Raw genomic sequence first — 19699 nt, forward strand, 5'->3', positions numbered from 1 at the left:
GGATGGTGTTTTAAATGAACGAGAAATTTTGTAGTACTAATACAACTGTCATGTCAAATTTTGGAAAATTTCAGGGTCATTTGACCTTTTAAGACATTTAAGTGATTTTATAGCCATTTAATGACCGTAATTGAAATTTGAACTACATGTCCATGCAACAGCTAACCATAACAGTTTGAAAACTCATATTTCGTGTATGTGAGCGATTTAATTCCATGTGCACTAAATTAGAAGGAATTTTCAAACATATTGGTCTAACGACTATGACACAATTAACCATGGAGTGACATGGCATTTTAATTCCAAAACTTTAAAAAAATCAGAAACACATGAAACCTTGGTTGATGTAATTTCATGCCACCAAGATGATGTGGTAAAAAAATTGGCATGTTTGACGAAAGTTTGGACACACACCCCTCAAAAACCGGAGCAACTCACTAGAAGGCTCGTGGTTCCGAGAGGGAACAATGCATGCTTGATGACGAACGGGAGATAGCTTCCTCTTACGGCCTTCAATTTTTTTCTATGTCAAACGTGCACTACTACAGTTGTAATGTGAAATTTTTGAAAATTCTAGGGGTCATTTGACCTTTTAAAGTCATTTAAGTGATTTTCTAGCCATTTAATGACCGTAATTCAAATTTGAACTACATCTACATGCAACGCCTAACCAAAACGGTTTGAAAAATCATATTTGTGTACTTGTGTGTGATTTAATTCCATATGCAGTAAACTAGAAGGAATTTTCAAACATATTTGTCTTACGACATAAACACATGCATACATATGCATGGAGTGACATGGCATTTTAATTCCAAAAAAAATTCAGAAACACATGAAACCTTGGTTGATGTAATGTCATGCCACCAAGATGATGTGGTAAAGAAATTGGCATTTTTGACGAAAGTTTGGACACACACCCCTCACAAACCGGAGCAACTCACTACAAGGCTCATGGTTCCAAGAGGGAACAATGCATGTTTGATGACGAACGGGAGATAGCTTCCTCTTATGGCCTTCAATTTTTTCTACATCTAATGTGCACTACTACAACTGTAATGTGAAAAAAATGGAAAATTCTAGGGTCATTTGACCTTTTAAAGACATTTAAGTGATTTTCTAACCATTTAATGATCGTAATTCAAATTTGAACTATATCTACATGCAACGCCTAACCAAAACGGTTTGAAAAATCATATTTTTGTGTACTTGTCTGTGAGTTAATTCCATGTGCGGTAAACTAGAAGGAATTTTCAAACATATTGGTCTCAAGGCATGGGCACATGCATGGAGTGCTATGGCATTTTAATTCCAAAAAAATTAAGAAATGATAAAAAACATGAAACCTTGCTTGATTTAATGTCATGCCACCAAGATGATGTGTTCAAAAATTGGCCTGTTTTACAAAAGTTTGGACACACACCCCTCATAAACCGGAGCAACTCACTAGAAGGCTCGTGGTTCCGAGAGGGAATAATGCATGTTTGATGAAGAACAGGAGATAGCTTCCTCTTACGGCCTTCAATTTTTTTCTACGTCTAACGTGCACTACCACAACTCTAATGTGAAATTTTTGAAAATTTTAGGGGTCATTTCACCTTTTAAAGACATTTAAGTGATTTTCCAGCCATTTAATGACCGTAATTCAAATTTGAACTACATCTACATGCAACGCCTAACCAAAACGGTTTGGAAAATCATATTTGTGTACTTGTGTGTGAGTTAATTCCATGTACAATAACTAGAAGGAATTTTCAAACATATTTGTCTCACGACATGGACACATGCATACGTATGAATGGAGTAACATGACATTTTAATTCCAAAAAATAAAAAAATGATCAGAAAAACATGAAACCTTGGTTGATGTAATGCCATGCCACCAAGATGATGTGGTAAAGAAATTGGCATTTTTTACGAAAGTTTGGACACACACCCCTCACAAACTGGAGCAACTCACTAGAAGGGTCGTGGTTCCGAGAGGGAACAATGCATGTTTGATGACAAACGGGAGATAGCTTGCTCTTACGGCCTTCAATTTTTTTTCTACATTTAATGTGCACTAATACAACTGTCATGTGAAAATTTGGAAAACTTTCAGGGGTCATTTGACCTTTTAAAGACATTTAAGTGATTTTATAACCATTTAATGATCGTAATTCAAATTTAAACTACATCTACATGTAACGCCTAACCAAAATGGTTTGAAAAATCATATTTTTGTGTACTTGTGTGCGAGTTAATTCCATGTGCAGTAAATTAGAAGGGATTTTCAAACATATTGGTCTCAAGGCATGGACACATGCATGAAGTGCCATGGCATTTTAATTCCAAAAAATTAAAAAATGATCAGACAACATGAAATCTTGCTTGATTTAATGTCATGCCACCAAGATGATGTGGTAAACAAATTGGCCTGTTTGACGAAAGTTTGGACACACACCCCTCACAAACTGGAGCAACTCATTAGAAGATTCGTGATTCCGAGAGGGAACAATGCATGTTTGATGATGAACGTGAGATAGCTTCCTCTTACGGCCTTCAATTTTTTCTACGTTTAACATGCACTAATACAACTGTCATGTGAAAATTTGGAAAATTTTAGGGATCATTTGACCTTTTAAAGACATTAAAGTGATTTTCTAACCATTTAATGACCGTAATTCAAATTTGAACTACATCTACATGCAACGCCTAACCATAACGGTTTGAAAAATCATTTTTTGTGTACTTGTGTGCGAGTTAATTCCATGTGCAGTAAATTAGAAGGAATTTTCAAACATATTTATCTCAAGGCATGGGCACATGCATGGAGTGCCATGGCATTTTAATTCCAAAAAATAAAAAATGATCAGAAAAACATGAAACCTTGCTTGATTTAATGTCATGCCACCAAGATGATGTGGTAAACAAATTGGCCTGTTTGACGAAAGTTTGGACATACACACCCCTCACAAACCGGAGCAACTCACTAGAAGGTCCGTGGTTCTGAGAGGGAACAATGCATGTTTGATGACGAACGGGACATAGCTTCCTCTTACGGTCTTCAAAAAAATTTCTACGTTTAACATGCACTAATACAACTGTCATGTGAAAATTTGGAAAATTCCAGGGGTCATTTGACCTTTTAAAGACATTTTAGTGATTTTCTAATCATTTTAATGACCATAATTCAAATTTGAACTACATCTACATGCAACGCCTAACCATAACGGTTTGAAAAATCATATTTTTGTGTACTTGTGTGCGAGTAAAAAAAATCATCAAACGATGTAAATATCTAGTGTTCAAAAAAGAAAATGCAGAAAGATCTGGCAAGACAACCGGCCCCCACACGATTGGCACTCTATCTCAGACACGGTTCTGTATTGGAAACTGTTAGCTATTATGTTCACACACGGATTTTGCTGCGGGAATCATGTGTAATTCAAACTACAGTACTCGTAAATTCCGGCGACCGGCGTGTGTACTCTCCCCGTCAATCTAGATTCCGACCGCCAATAAATACTACCTTGCTCACGTCGTCCCGCCTGCATTCTCATCTACATCCTCCCCTTGCTCGCTCTCTCTCTCTCTCAAATCTCTGCCATAGCGCCGCCGGTCTGCCCATGCGCCAACGAGGAGTTGCCGCCCCCCGAGGACGCTCACTCGATTAGCAGCGACGAGGACCCTTACACGCCGCCTGACGAGGTTGCGCTGGACCCCCAACTTTGGATTGGTTTTGGGGCCAGTACAATCTTTGTCTGTGGAAGTCGCTGCCGCTGGCTGAGAAAGCCAAGCAAGTGGCATTCAAGAAGGAGATGGCGGAGGAGGAAGCCAGGTACCAGGCGGCCTGTGAAGCCCGTGATGCCGCCTGGAAAAAGGAGGCGGCGGAGCTTTGGGGGCGGGCGCGTCGTCGTGCCGAGGAGGTGTACAAAGATGGGTATTTCGCAAGGATGGTCATAGGCGTTGGGTGCCTCGTCGCTGCATGGAGGTGGGCCGATAAGCTCCAGCGTGCCACCAACGAGGAGCTCCGGTGGGCGCCCAACGAAATGGCAAGATCAGCCGCGCGTGTCTGCCAGCAAGAGGAAGATCGGTACGTCAAGCGCTGCAAGGCGGAGGAGGCAAAGTACTGCCTCCGCACTAGGAAGAAGCCGCGCACCAGGGAGCTACTGGCGAGGGGTTGCCGGAATACTGGCCCCAGGAGGGATTATTAGTTTTTAGTATTGTTTGTTTTTAATTTTATGCATTGTATCTAGTAGTTAAGTATCATCACGTATATGTTCTGTGATGAACTAATGAAAAATTAATATATATATATATATATATATATATATATATATTATGAATTCCATTTCTATCTGTTTTTGTATACTAAATTGAATCTAGCTGTTATCATCCACATATACAGAATAGAAAGTGTATACACACACATTGAAATAGAACATATAAGAATGGAAAACAGAGTACACACATTGAAACATAGCAATAAACAAAGCAATACTATGATTGCAGTGAATACATAGCTATCCATGTCGAAATGACTTTTCAAAATAAAACACGTCCATGAGACCATGACCAGCAGCCCTTGCCTACGGTAGCTCTTGGCTCTGCCTGAACTCGTGCAGGCGTTCGTCCAAGCGGTCGACACGCTCGTAGTACATCTGAAGCGCGATCTCGAGCTCCAAGTTGGCTACTTCATCAGAGATCACCAGCTCGAGGATGCGACGGCCATGTTCCTCTACTTCGCCCAGGTGGATACCTGGGCCAAGGAGGCGGTCGAGCCTACGGACCAGCGCGTTGGCATCCAGCGGGCCGTGGACAAGGCGAACGGCGGCACCCATGCGAACGGCAGGCGTCCGGTGCAAGTACGACACAGCCGACGTCTGGTGCAAGTACGACACTGAGGGCCTCTGCCCACTCCTGGCGAGGAATGGGGGTACTGACGGGACGTGTACCCAGCCGCGACGCCGTGTCGATAGCAGGCAAGCGCCGATGGATCCGCTCTTGCTGTTCGGCGTGCTGTACCTCTCGCTCTGCGGTGCTCCAACGGTCTCGCCGTGCGGCGAGCTGCAACCTATCGGCATGGACGCGCCTATCTTGCTCTGCGGCGCGCCATCGATCATGTTGTGCGGCGAGATGCAGCTTGTCGGTGCTGACATGCCTATCTTGATCTGCGGTGCTCAAGTGCCATGCGCCAAAGGTCTGCTCAACACTGGTGATGACGCGCATCACGCGTCGTCCATTGCATTGCCAGGGACCACCTCAGCCTCGACGGGCCGTGGCGCCTGCTCGTTTTCCTCATCGATGAGGTTGATGGCAGAGGCGGCGCTTTTGATGGGTTGGCATGCTTGGAAAAGGTGGATGTGCTACAGGCTGCGCTTGTCGCCTCCGTGCGTCGCACGCCGCCTATGCGCAATATCTCTTGGTGGTGGGAAACAGGTGAGGAAATGACGAGAAATGGTAGAGTGTTCATAAAACACCATCAATTAATGGAAACTTAGCATAGAAGGAACATCGAGCTAGCACAAGAAGTAGATGATGATCAGATGAACACGGACCACCCTAGGGAACCCGTCGGTGATGAATTCATCAATCCCAAATGGTTGAATACTAGCAAGCGTTTGCCCACAACACGGACGAATGGATCAACTGTATGCCACGTATCGCACATTGTCAAAAAGTAAAGCGGTAGACCTTCTTTAACATGTGTTAAAAAATAAAATAAAATAAAAACAAGGACCTCGAGGTTAAATTAACTCATGGGATGGGTCGTATCAGTCATTTAATTTGACAGATATGACACACTATCAGTTAATTTAGCATCAACACAACTTCCCATCCAGTCACCCATCTGATGGCTGCTCCAGCCTGAGCACACTTAACTTGAGAGTTTTCTTACATGAGCTACTGGTGGAACAGCTAGTCCTTGCTGATAGGATGCCTCTTCGCATCCTTATGGCGTATTTGGATGACCGCTTGTCCCTCAATAGCCAATAGATGTTGTGTAGACAGACCATATCACATACGTCTTATTAGAAGCAATCGTCTGTGTTATTATCGGTCTTCGCACACATTTCTGATTACAGACCTGTTTGCCGTGTATCACACACATCTTGTTATATTGAACCGTTTATGTTCTCTTGTCTCAACGCAAACAGTTCATCTGAGTGAACCGTATGTTGTATATCGCACACACCTTCATCTGGCTGCCCGTTTCTTTTGTGTTGCCTAATCACAAACAGTTCATCCGATTGAACCATATGATGTGTATCGCACACGCCTTCATCTGGCTGCCCATTTCTTTTGTTCCTCCTCATCACAAAAAGTTAATTGAACTGAACCGTATGCCCTTCATTGCACACGCAACTAAAACCTGAACCGTGTTTGATGCATCCGTCATCGCAAACGTTTTATACATTTCTGACGGTTTTCATACACGACCGTTTGCGATTATGGCATCGCACACAGTTTCTCGAAGGGTCTCTGATTGTAGTGTCGCGTTAGCAGCATCCTGCAGTAGTGATTCTATCATGTCCAATAAACTTGGCGGCTAAGGGAAATATATTCATATAAAAAGGAGTTGCAGCATTTACCTCATAGCGTTCCTTCATCAAATTGACCAAGCCGGCTTCAAAGTCACGGCTGGTATACAGATGGTTCAAGTAACCAGAGTGGATGTCTTGGGCACTGAAATGAGTGTAGCTCTCCAAGTCTACCTTCCACTTGCCTTTATCTTCAGTAGAAATTTCTTCCTTAGCGATGTGCTTAGATAAGACAGTAGGTTGACCCGGGGCTGTGAATCCAAACCCAGTGACAACAACATCATCAGTCTTCCCCTCAGCAGGCTTAATTGGGATTGGCGGCTTAGAAATCACCCGTTCAACGTCCATACGATCTATGGAGGCTTCATGGTCTTGTGGTGGTGGATCATCAAGGGTGGCCTCAGCAATTGGGCTAGAAGGTTCTGACTGTTGTTTTTCTGGTTCAGACGGGTTAGAACCGTCGACCAGCTTATTCAGCTTTGCCTTCTTGCTGGGTCTGGCCTGGGCCCTGAAAAGAAAGAAACATAAAGAGGCCAGTGTAAATGATCAGGTATAAGGTTTGAATGATTGAATATATTCTTACCCAGGGACAGTCTTGAAAGTTGGGATTTGAGTTCCCGTTGACTCGCCAGAGGAGGAATGTGAAATCCCCTGATAGTTTGAATCAGATGGGTTAAGAGGTTGTCGGAAATGACCCGCCTTAGGATAAAGTATATCAGAAATATGAAAGACCTCTGTACGGCGTTTGTGAACCGGCGTGTCCGGTAAGCCAGAAGAAGTGATTACACCACCGCTATGACGGGTGGTTTGGCGAGCTTCGTGTTGCTGTTTATTCAAAAGAAAGTTGGGATCCAAGTGAGCTAGGGGGTGAGAAAAGCTTACTTTCTGGCTTGCTTATCGGTTTTTCTGTGTTGGCAGAGGTTCTGAGCCAGAGGAAAGAATAGTTACCTCTACATCGTCGGCACGGCTGGCCTCTGCGTCGTCCTGATAACAATCATTGTCAATGAGATGTATAAAAAGGAGACAAGAGAGTCAAGTTCTACCTCTAACTCATTGTCATCATCGTCATCATCAATGTTTAAACCCGCGGACTCGGTGGTCTTCTTCTTGGCAGGCTTTTTGGTGGCCTTGGTTTTGGTATGAGCCGGTTTAGCCGGTTTATCTTGAGGTTCCTTTTTCCAAAATGGAGAATCAGCCTGTTCAGGTCAAAAAGAACATAAGTGGGCATAATTATTGAAAATATGGATTGAGCAGAAGGTGTGCAACACTTACGGCTGGTGGCTTGTTGAAGGTACTGAAAGGACTAAGTCATGTTTTGCTGCATTCCTTTAAAGGTTCATTCGGCAATTTTTTGGTGGCTTCAGTAATTTCCGCATCAGACAGTTAAATGTCACAGTGGCGCTGAGGATCTTTTACATCGCCAGTATATTCGCACATTAAGCTGGGGTGATGGCTCAAAGGCAAGATACTCCAGGACACCCAGCACCGGACAAAGTCGACGCCAGTTAAGTCGTTGGCCATAAAGGCTCTGAGCTTTGAAAACGATGGCGCATATTTGGCCCGTTCCTTCGGACTGAGACATGAGGGGAGTGGATGTGTGCTGCTAATTTAGTGATCGTGGTAACCCGACAGAGGATTCTCGCCAGCTGGAGATGTGTCTTGACAATAGAACCAGGTTTGGTTCTAGTCTTTGGGATGACTATGCGGCTTAGCATGGGGAAAGTTGACCTCTTTCCTCTTTTGAATTGAGACTCCACCGAGCTCTTGGCTAGGCCCGTCAGTAAACTCTGTTTGATGGTTTAAATAGTAGAATTCTCTGAATAAATCAACTGTGGTCTCTTCTTGAAGATAAGCTTCACAGAACACTTGGAAATTGCAAATGTTGGACACGGACTTGGGTCCGATATCTTGAGGGTGAAGTTGGAAGAAATGAAGCACATCGCGGAAAAACTTTGAGCCGGGCGGGCTGAACCCCTGACTCAGATGGTCAGTAAAGACAATCACTTCTCCGTCCTTGGGTGTAGGAGGATTTTCTTCACCAGGGGCCCTCCAATGGATGACCTCTTTCTTGGCTAACACGCCAGTTGCAACATGATTGTTTAGATCTTCTTCAGTAACCCGGGATTGGACCCAGTTGCAGGAAGTGTACGTCTTAGCCATTTTTTCTTGATGATCTGAAAGAAAGATTATGCCGGTTCAAGATTATATGGTTAAGCCGGCTGATGGTTTAAAAGGCAAACCAGAGATTACATGAAGCATGCATGGGTGTTAAACCGAAGATTGGCATTGAAGTTATAAAGACTAGCTATTGGCGGCTTAAGAGGGGACTAATGGTACCTGGCGGGTTATGGTTTTTTGAGTTAAGCCGCCCACACAATTATTAAAGTACAGATCTGAGAAATGAAAAATTTCTAAGTGTTGAAAAACAGGTTTCGCAGATTGATGCTATGATTTTGGATCTACGGCACTTCAGATAATGGAAAAATATCTAGACCTAAATTACGATGCTTGAGCAGTTCATATGTCCAGATCGGAATTTTTATGCAAAAGGAGATGCCCTAGTAGTGAAAATGAGTGCTACAACTACCACCGCACAGGAGAGGTACTGAGTTCAAATCAAAAAGAGCAAGCTACAGCAAAGAACGAAAATGAACTCTGACGAGCTCGTAGGAAACCCTAATGGGATCTATGGGAAAAGGAAGGAGGAGAACTCACCAGAGCTGTTGAATAGCGGAGGCGTGCGAACGAAATCTGGTCAAATCAGGTTGATGCAGCTGTTGGGGAACGTAGTAATTTCAAAAAAATTCCTACGCACATGCAAGATCATGGTGATGCATAGCAACGAGAGGGGAGAGTGTTGTCCACGTACCCTCGTAGACCGAAAGCGGAAGCGTTAGCACAACGTGGTTGATGTAGCCGTACGTCTTCACGATCCGACCGATCAAGTACCGAACGTACGACACCTCCGAGTTCAGCACACGTTCAGCCCGATGGCGTCCCTCGAACTTCGATCCAGTCGAGTGTTGAGGGAGAGTTTCGTCAGCACAACGGCGTGGTGACGATGATGATGTTCTACCGACGCAGGGCTTCGCCTAAGCACCGCTACAGTATTATCGAGGTGGGCTATGGTGGAGGAGGGCACCGCACATGGCTAAAAGATCAAATGATCAATTGTTGTGTCTCTAGGGTGCCCCCTGCCCCCGTATATAAAGGAGCAAGGGGGGAGGTGTGGCCGGCCAGGAGGGGGCGCGCCAGGAGGAGTCCTACTCCCACCGGGAGTAGGACTCCCTCCCTTTTCCTTGTTGGATTAGGAAAGAGGGGAAAGAGGTGGAGGAGAAGAAGGAAAGGGGGCGCCGCCCCCCTCTCCTTGTCCTATTCGGACTAGGGGGGGGGCGCGCGTCCCTTGCCCTAGCCGCCTCTCCTCTTCTCCACTAAGGCCCACTATGGCCCGTTAACCCCCGGGGGGTTCCGGTAACCCCTCCGGTACTCCGGTAAAATCCCGATTTCACCTGGAACACTTCCGATATCCAAATATAGGCTTCCAATATATCAATCTTCATGTATCGACCATTTCGAGACTCCTCGTCATGTCCATGATCACATCCGGGACTCCGAGCAACCTTTGGTACATCAAAACATATAAACTCATAATATAACTGTCATCGAAATGTTAAGTGTGCGGACCCTACAGGTTCGAGAACTATGTAGACATGACCGAGACATGTCTCCGGTCAATAACCAATAGCGGAACCTGGATGCTCATATTGGCTCCCACATATTCTACGAAGATCTTTATCAGTCAAACCGCATAACAATATACGTTGTTCCCTTTGTCATCAGTATGTTACTTGCCCGAGATTCGATCGTCGGTATCTCAATACCTAGTTCAATCTCGTTACCAGCAAGTCTCTTTACTCGTTTCGTAATACATTATCCCGCAACTAACTCATTAGTTGCAATGCTTGCAAGGCTTAAATGATGTGCATTACTGAGTGGGCCCAGAGATACCTCTCCGACAATCGGACTGACAAATCATAATCTCGAAATACGACAACCCAACAAGTACCTTCGGAGACACCTGTAGAGCACCTTTATAATCACCCAGTTACGTTGTGACGTTTGGTAGCACACAAAGTGTTCCTCCGGTAAACGGGAGTTGCATAATCTCATAGTCATAGGAATATGTATAAGTCATGAAGAAAGCAATAGCAACATACTAAACGATCGAGTGCTAAGCTAACGGAACGGGTCAAGTCAATCACATCATTCTCCTAATGATGTGATCCCGTTAATCAAATGACAACTCATGTCTATGGTTAGGAAACATAACCATCTTTGATCAACGAGCTAGTCAAGTAGAGGCGTACGAGTGACACTCTGTTTGTCTATGTATTCACACAAGTATTATGTTTTTGGTTAATACAATTCTAGCATGAAGAATAAACATTTATCATGATATAGGGAAATAAATAATAACTTTATTATTGCCTCTAGGGCATATTTCCTTCAGTCTCCCACTTGCACTAGAGTCAATAATCTAGATTACACAATAATGATTCTAACACCCATGGAGCCTTGGTGTTGATCATGTTTTGCTCGTGGAAGAGGCTTAGTCAACGGGTCTGCAACATTCAGATCCGTATGTATCTTGCAAATCTCTATGTCTCCCACCTGGACTAGATCTCGGATGGAATTGAAGCGTCTCTTGATGTGCTTGGTTCTCTTGTGAAATCTGGATTCCTTTGCCAAGGCAATTGCACCAGTATTGTCACAAAAGATTTTCATTGGACCCAATGCACTAGGTATGACACCTAGATCGGATATGAACTCCTTCATCCAGACTCCTTCATTTGCTGCTTCCGAAGCAGCTATGCACTCTGCTTCACACGTAGATCCCGCCACGACGCTTTGTTTAGAACTGCACCAACTGACAACTCCACCGTTCAATGTAAACACATATCCGGTTTGCAATTTAGAATCGTCCGGATCAGTGCCAAAGCTTGCATCGACGTAACCATTTACGACTAACTCTTTGTCACCTCCATAAACGAGAAACATATCCTTAGTCCTTTTCAGGTATTTCAGGATGTTCTTGACCGATGTCCAGTGATCCACTCCTGGATTACTTTGGTACCTCCCTGCTAGACTTATAGCAAGGCACACATCAGTTCTGGTACACAGCATTGCATACATGATAGAGCCTATGGCTGAAGCATAGGGAACATCTTTCATCTTCTCTCTATCTTCTGCAGTGGTCGGGCATTGAGTCTTACTCAACTTCACATCTTGTAACACAGTCAAGAACGCTTTCTTTGCTTGATCCATTTTGAACTTCTTCAAAATTTTGTCAAGGTATGTGCTTTGTGAAAGTCCAATTAAGCCTCTTGATCTATCTCTATAGATCTTGATACCCAATATATAAGCAGCTTCACCGAGGTCTTTCATTGAAAAACTTTTATTCAAGTATCCCTTTATGCTATCCAGAAATTCTATATCATTTCCAATCAACAATATGTCATCCACATATAATATCAGAAATGCTACAGAGCTCCCACTCACTTTCTTGTAAATACAGGCTTCTCCAAAAGTCTGTACAAAACCAAATGCTTTGATCACACTATCAAAGCGTTTATTCCAACTTCGAGAGGCTTGCACCAGTCCATAAATGGATCGCTGGAGCTTGCACACTTTGTTAGCTCCCTTTGGATCGACAAAACCTTCTGGTTGCATCATATACAACTCTTCTTCCAGAAATCCATTCAGGAATGCAGTTTTGACATCCATTTGCCAAATTTCATAATCATAAAATGCGGCAATTACTAACATGATTCGGACAGACTTAAGCATCGCTATAGGTGAGAAAGTCTCATCGTAGTCAATCCCTTGAACTTGTCGAAAACCTTTTGCAACAAGTCGAGCTTTATAGACAACAATATTACCGTCAGCGTCAGTCTTCTTCTTGAAGATCCATTTATTCTCACTGGCTTGCCGATCATCGGGCAAGTCAACCAAAGTCCACACTTTGTTCTCATACATGGATCCCATCTCAGATTTCATGGCCTCAAGCCATTTTACGGAATCTGGGCTCACCATCGCTTCTTCATAGTTTGTAGGTTCGTCATGGTCTAGTAACATAACCTCCAGAACAGGATTACCGTACCACTCTGGTGCGGATCTTACTCTGGTTGACCTACGAGGTTCAGTAACACCTTGATCGGAAGTTCCATGATCATCATCATTAACTTCCTCACTAATTGGTGTAGGCATCATAGGAACCAGTTTATGTGATGAACTACTTTCCAATAAGGGAGTAGGTACAGTTACCTCATCAAGTTCTACTTTCCTCCCACTCACTTCTTTTGAGAGAAACTCCTTCTCTAGAAAGGATCCATTCTTAGCAACGAATGTCTTGCCTTCGGATCTATGATAGAAGGTGTACCCAATAGTTTCCTTTGGGTATCCTATGAAGACACATTTCTCCGATTTGGGTTCGAGCTTATCAGGTTGAAGCTTTTTCACATAAGCATCGCAGCCCCAAACTTTAAGAAACGACAACTTTGGTTTCTTGCCAAACCACAGTTCATAAGGCGTCGTCTCAACGGATTTCGATGGTGCCCTATTTAACATGAATGCAGCCGTCTCTAAAGCATAACCCCAAAACGATAGCGGTAAATCAGTAAGAGACAACATTGATCGCACCATATCTAGTAAAGTACGATTACGATGTTCGGACACACCATTACGCTGTGGTGTTCTGGGTGACATGAGTTGCGAAACTATTCCGCATTGTTTCAAATGTAGACCAAACTCGTAACTCAAATATTCTCCTCCACAATCAGATCGCAGAAACTTTATTTTCTTGTTACAATGATTTTCACTTCACTCTAAAATTCTTTGAACTTTTCAAATGTCTCAGACTTATGTTTCATTAAGTAGATATACCCATATCTGCTTAAATCATCTGTGAAGGTGAGAAAATAACGATATCTGTCGCGAGCCTCAACATTCATCGGACCACATACATCTGTATGTATGATTTCTAACAAATCTGTTGCTCTCTCCATAGTACCGGAGAACGGCGTTTTAGTCATCTTGCCCATGAGGCACGGTTCGCAAGTACCAAGTGATTCATAATCAAGTGGTTCCAAAAGTCCATCAGTATGGAGTTTCTTCATGCGCTTTACAGCGATATGACCTAAACGGCAGTGCCACAAATAAGTTGCACTATCATTATCAACTCTACATCTTTTGGCTTCAACATTATGAATATGTGTATCACTACTATCGAGATTCATCAAAAATAGACCACTCTTCAAGGGTGCATGACCATAAAAGATATTACTCATATAAATAGAACAACCATTATTCTTTGATTTAAATGAATAATTGTCTCGCATCAAACAAGATCCAGATATAATGTTCATGCTCAACGCTGGCACCAAATAACAATTATTTAGGTCCAATACTAATCCCGAAGGTAGATGTAGAGGTAGCGTGCCGACGGCGATCACATCAACTTTGGAACCGTTTCCCACGCGCATCGTCACCTCGTCCTTGGCCAGTGTTCGCTTAATCCGTAGTCCCCGTTTCGAGTTGCAAATGATAGCAATAGAACCAGTATCAAATACCCAGGTGCTACTGTGAGCTCTAGTAAGGTACACATCAATAACATGTATATCACATATACCTTTGTTCACCTTGCCATCCTTCTTATCCGCCAAATACTTGGGGCAGTTCCGCTTCCAGTGACCAGTCTGCTTGCAGTAGAAGCACTCAGTTTCAGGCTTAGGTCCAGACTTGGGTTTCTTCTCTTGAGCAGCAACTTGCTTGCTGTTCTTCTTGAAGTTCCCCTTCTTCTTCCCTTTGCCCTTTTTCTTGAAACTGGCGGTCTTATTGACCATCAACACTTGATGCTTCTTCTTGATTTCTACCTCCGCAGCCTTTAGCATTGCGAAGAGCTTGGAAATCGTCTTATCCATCCCTTGCATGTTATAGTTCATCACGAAGCTCTTGTAGGTTGGTGGCAGTGATTGAAGAATTCTGTAAATGACGCTATCATCCGAAAGATTAACTCCCAGTTGAATCAAGTGATTGTTATACCCAGACATTTTGAGTATATGTTCACTGACAGAACTATTCTCCTCCATCTTGCAGCTGTAGAACTTATTGGAGACTTCATATCTCTCAATCCGGGCATTTGCTTGAAATATTAACTTCAACTCCTAGAACATCTCATATGCTCCATGACGTTCAAAACATCGTTGAAGTCCCGGTTCTAAGCCGTAGAGCATGGCACACTGAACTATCGAGTAGTCATCATCTTTGCTTTACCAGACGTTCTTAACGTCGTCAGTTGCATCTGCAGCAGGCCTAGCACCCAGCGGTGCTTCCAGGATGTAATTCTTCTGTGCAGCAATGAGGATAATCCTCAAGTTACGGACCCAGTCCGTGTAATTGCTACCATCATCTTTCAACTTTGCTTTCTCAAGGAACGCATTAAAATTCAACGGAACAACTGCACGGGCCATCTATCTACAATCAATATAGACAAGCAAGATACTATCAGGTACTAAGTTCATGATAAATTTAAGTTCAATTAATCATATTACTTAAGAACTCCCACTTACATAGACATCCCTCTAATCCTCTAAGTGATCACGTGATCCAAATCAACTAAACCATAACCGATCATCACGTGAAATGGAGTAGCTTTCAATGGTGAACATCACTATGTTGATCATATCTACTATATGATTCACACTCGACCTTTCGGTCTCAGTGTTCCGAGGCCATATCTGCATATGCTAGGCTCGTCAAGTTTAACCTGAGTATTCCGCGTGTGCAAAACTGGCTTGCACCCATTGTAGATGGACGTAGAGCTTATCACACCCGATCATCACGTGGTGTCTGGGCACGACGAACTTTGGCAATGGTGCATACTCAGGGAGAACACTTTTATCTTGAAATTTAGTGAGAGATCATCTTATAATGCTACCGTCAATCAAAGCAAGATAAGATGCATAAAAGATAAACATCACATGCAATCAATATAAGTGATATGATATGGCCATCATCATCTTGTGCTTGTGATCTCCATCTCTGAAGCACCGTCATGATCACCATCGTCACCGGCGTGACACCTTGATCTCCATCGTAGCATCGTTGTCGTCTCACCAATCTTATGCTTCTACGACTATCACTCCCGCTTAGTGATAAAGTAAAGCATTACAGGGCGATTGCATTGCATACAATAAAGCGACAACCATATGGCTCCTGCCAGTTGTCGATAACTTGGTTACAAAACATGATCATCTCATACAATAAAATTTAGCATCATGTCTTGACCATATCACATCACAACATGCCCTACAAAAACAAGTCCTCTACTTTGTTGTTGCAAGTTTTACGTGGCTGCTACTGGGCTTAGCAAGAACCGTTCTTACCTACGCATCAAAACCACAACGATAGTTTGTCAAGTTGGTGTTGTTTTAACCTTCGCAAGGACCGGGCGTAGCCACACTCGGTTCAACTAAAGTTGGAGAAACTAACACCCGCCAGCCACCTGTGTGCAAAGCATGTCGCTAGAACCAGTCTCGAGTAAGCGTACGCGTAATGTCAGTCCGGGCCGCTTCATCCAACAATACCGCCGAACTAAAGTATGACATGCTGGTAAGCAGCATGACTTATATCGCCCACAGCTCACTTGTGTTCTACTCGTGCATATGACATCTACGCATAAAACCTGGCTCGGATGCCACTGTTGGGGAACGTAGTAATTTCAAAAAAAATCCTACGCCCATGCAAGATCATGGTGATGCATAGCAACGAGAGGGGAGAGTGTTTTCGACATACCCTCGTAGACCAAAAGTGGAAGCGTTAGCACAATGCGGTTGATGTAGTCGTACATCTTCACGATCCGACCGATCAAGTACCGAACGTACGGCACCTCCGAGTTCAGCACACGTTCAGCCCGATGACGTCCCTCGAACTCCGATCCAGCCGAGTGTTGAGGGAGAGTTTCGTCAGCACGACGGCATGGTGACGATGATGATGTTCTACCAACGCAGGGCTTCGCCTAAGCACCGCTATAGTATTATCGAGGTGGACTATGATGGAGGGGGCACTGCACACGGCTAAAAGATCAAACGATCAATTGTTGTGTCTCTAGGGTGCCCCTTGCCCTCGTATATAAAGGAGCAAGGGGGGAGGTGTGGCCGGCCAGGAGGGGACGCGCCAGGAGGAGTCCTACTCCCACCGGGAGTAGGACTCCCTCCCTTTTCCTTGTTGGATTAGGAGAAGAGGGAAAAGAGGTGGAGGAGAAGAAGGAAAGGGGGGGCGCCGCCCCCCTCTCCTTGCCCTATTCGGACTAGGGGGGAGGGGGGCGCGACCCTTGCCCTGGCCGCCTCTCCTCTTCTCCACTAAGGCCCACTATGGCCCATTAACCCCCGGGGGTTCCGGTTACCCCTCCAGTACTCCGGTAAAATCCCGGTTTCACCCGGAACACTTCCGATATCCAAATATAGGCTTCCAATATATCAATCTTCATGTCTCGGCCATTTCGAGACTCCTCGTCATGTCTTTGGTCACATCCGGGACTCCGAACAACCTTCGATACATCAAAACATATAAACTCATAATATAACTGTCATCGAAACGTTAAGCATGCGGACCCTACAGGTTCGAGAACTATGTAGACATGACCGAGACACGTCTCCGGTCAATAACCAATAGCGGAACCTGGATGCTCATATTGGCTCCCACATATTCTATGAAGATCTTTATCGGTCAAACCGCATAATAACATACGTTGTTCCCTTTGTCATTGGTATGTTACTTGCCCGAGATTCGATCGTCGGTATCTCAACACCTAGTTCAATCTCGTTACTGGCAAGTCTCTTTACTCGTTCCGTAATACATCATCCCGCAACTAACTCATTAGTTGCAATGCTTGCAAGGCTTAAATGATGTGCATTACAGAGTGGGCCCAAAGATACCTCTCCGATAATCGGAGTGACAAATCCTAATCTTGAAATACGCCAACCCAACAAGTACCTTCGGAGACACCTATAGAGCACCTTTATAATCACCCAATTACGTTGTGACGTTTGGTAGCACACAAAGTGTTCCTTCGGTAAACGGGAGTTGCATAATCTCATAGTCATAGGAACATGTATAAGTCATGAAGAAAGCAACAGCAACATACTAAACGATCAAGTGCTAAGCTAACGAAATGGGTCAAGTCAATCACATCATTATCCTAATGATGTGATCCCGTTAATCAAATGACAACTCATGTCTATGGTTAGGAAACATAAACATCTTTGATCAATGAGCTAGTTAAGTAGATGCGTACTAGTGACACTTTGTTTGTCTATGTATTCACACAAGTATTATGTTTCCGGTTAATACAATTCTATCATGAATAATAAACATTTATCATGATATAAGGAAATAAAATAATAACTTTATTATTGCCTCTAGGGCATATTTCCTTCAGCAGCGGCCGTTGTTGAGGCAGTGGCGAAGGAATACGGCGGCGGCAGAGCTCGGGTGCTAAGGCGACGCGAGGTGGAAGACAGAGACGAAGAGGCAAGAGGGGAAAGTGAAAGGGACCCCTAGCCCTATTTATAACGTCGAAAGGATAAGTGGCATGCGCGGGAATCAAGGAGGCCAAAAAAGGATATATGACGGCGCAGACGCCTCGATTTTCGAAGGTTCATTAAAAGAGAGGATATATTAAAATTTGGGCTTTGTGTAATGTTAATGACAAGTGACGTCATGATGAGTTACCACAATCCTAGGAGATGACGTCACGGTGGGTTACAGGGCCTCGCAAGAATAAATGAAGAAGGATTTTTCTAAGTGTTGAGGATTGACATGAACAAGTTCAAATCAACCTAGGGCCTAATGTTGGGGATATAACTATTGGGTATGACCCGCCCAGGAGGGGCCGGGTTATACCAATGGTGGTTCATCAAGACAAAGCCCATGAAGAAATTGAAGATGGCGGTTCATGAAGCAGACTTCTAAGGGCCCGAAGCCCAAAGGCGACTTAAGGCCCATAGGTGTAAACCGCCATATATGTATGACTTGTATTGTAAGGAAAGTGTAATTAGTCACCGAGCCGGACACGTTGGTTATGAGCCGGTTGGGACTCCGTGAGCCGCGGGGCGTCAACCTGTGTATATAAATGGACGACTCGGCTGCGGTTTAGGGCAAGAAACAAGACATCGAGAACTAGGTTAAGTGTATTCGATCCCTGATAATCGAAACCCAAGCAATACCACCTCAAACTGGATTAGGCCTTTACCTTCACCGCAAGGGGCCGAACCAGTATAAACTCTCTGTGTCCTTTGTCCCGTTTAACCCCTTTAAGCTAACCTCGTCGCGATGGCTCCACGACTAAGTCCTTCTACTAGGACATCTGCCATGACAATTCCACGACAGGTACCCTGCCTTATTGACGAACAATTATAGATTACCAAAGAAGACTGGTCGCCATGATGCACAATCTAAACATAGGTAGCCTGCCTTATTGGTTTATCATATTAGGATCAATGGAATAAAACCGGCTTATCTGGAACCCAAATGTTTTGCAGTAGTAGCATTGTCCCTATGCTGAGCTTTTCCATGATTATATGGTCACTTGGGGGCTTCCAACTCATCGAGTTTAACTACTAACATCCCTCTTGACCCAGCATATGCCACTATGATACTTGGTTAAACCTGCATGTTAGCTTGATGCTACTCCGAAAAGGTGACCCGGTTGTACTTTTGATAAGTCAATCACACAAATGCCTATCATGGACTATGTTGATCCTGAACTTATCAAAGTTAAAACGCCGGCTTAAGTCAGGTGAGAGCCAGCTTTCAGAAAGCTAGGATAAACCACAAGAGGCTGCAAGGCCTGCTTCCACAGAAAGCCGAACCAAGACTCGAGCCTCGAAAGCCGGTCTTATATCAAGCCTCGGAAGCCGGCATTTTTATACTCGGTTACCATACACATTAATATGCTTTAAAATGCATACATTTTCATATTTCATCGCAAAAGTTAAAAACCCGAAACATTTTTGGGAATCTCAAACATTTTTCCAAAAAAAGGAACAAAATGAACACGAGATTTTTTTTGAAATTACGAAGAATTTCGTGAAAATGCAAAACATTTTCCGAAAAAG

The sequence above is a fragment of the Triticum aestivum genome, chromosome 1A (genome assembly GCF_018294505.1).
Source record: "Triticum aestivum cultivar Chinese Spring chromosome 1A, IWGSC CS RefSeq v2.1, whole genome shotgun sequence".
In the NCBI taxonomy this organism is placed as follows: domain Eukaryota; kingdom Viridiplantae; phylum Streptophyta; class Magnoliopsida; order Poales; family Poaceae; genus Triticum; species Triticum aestivum.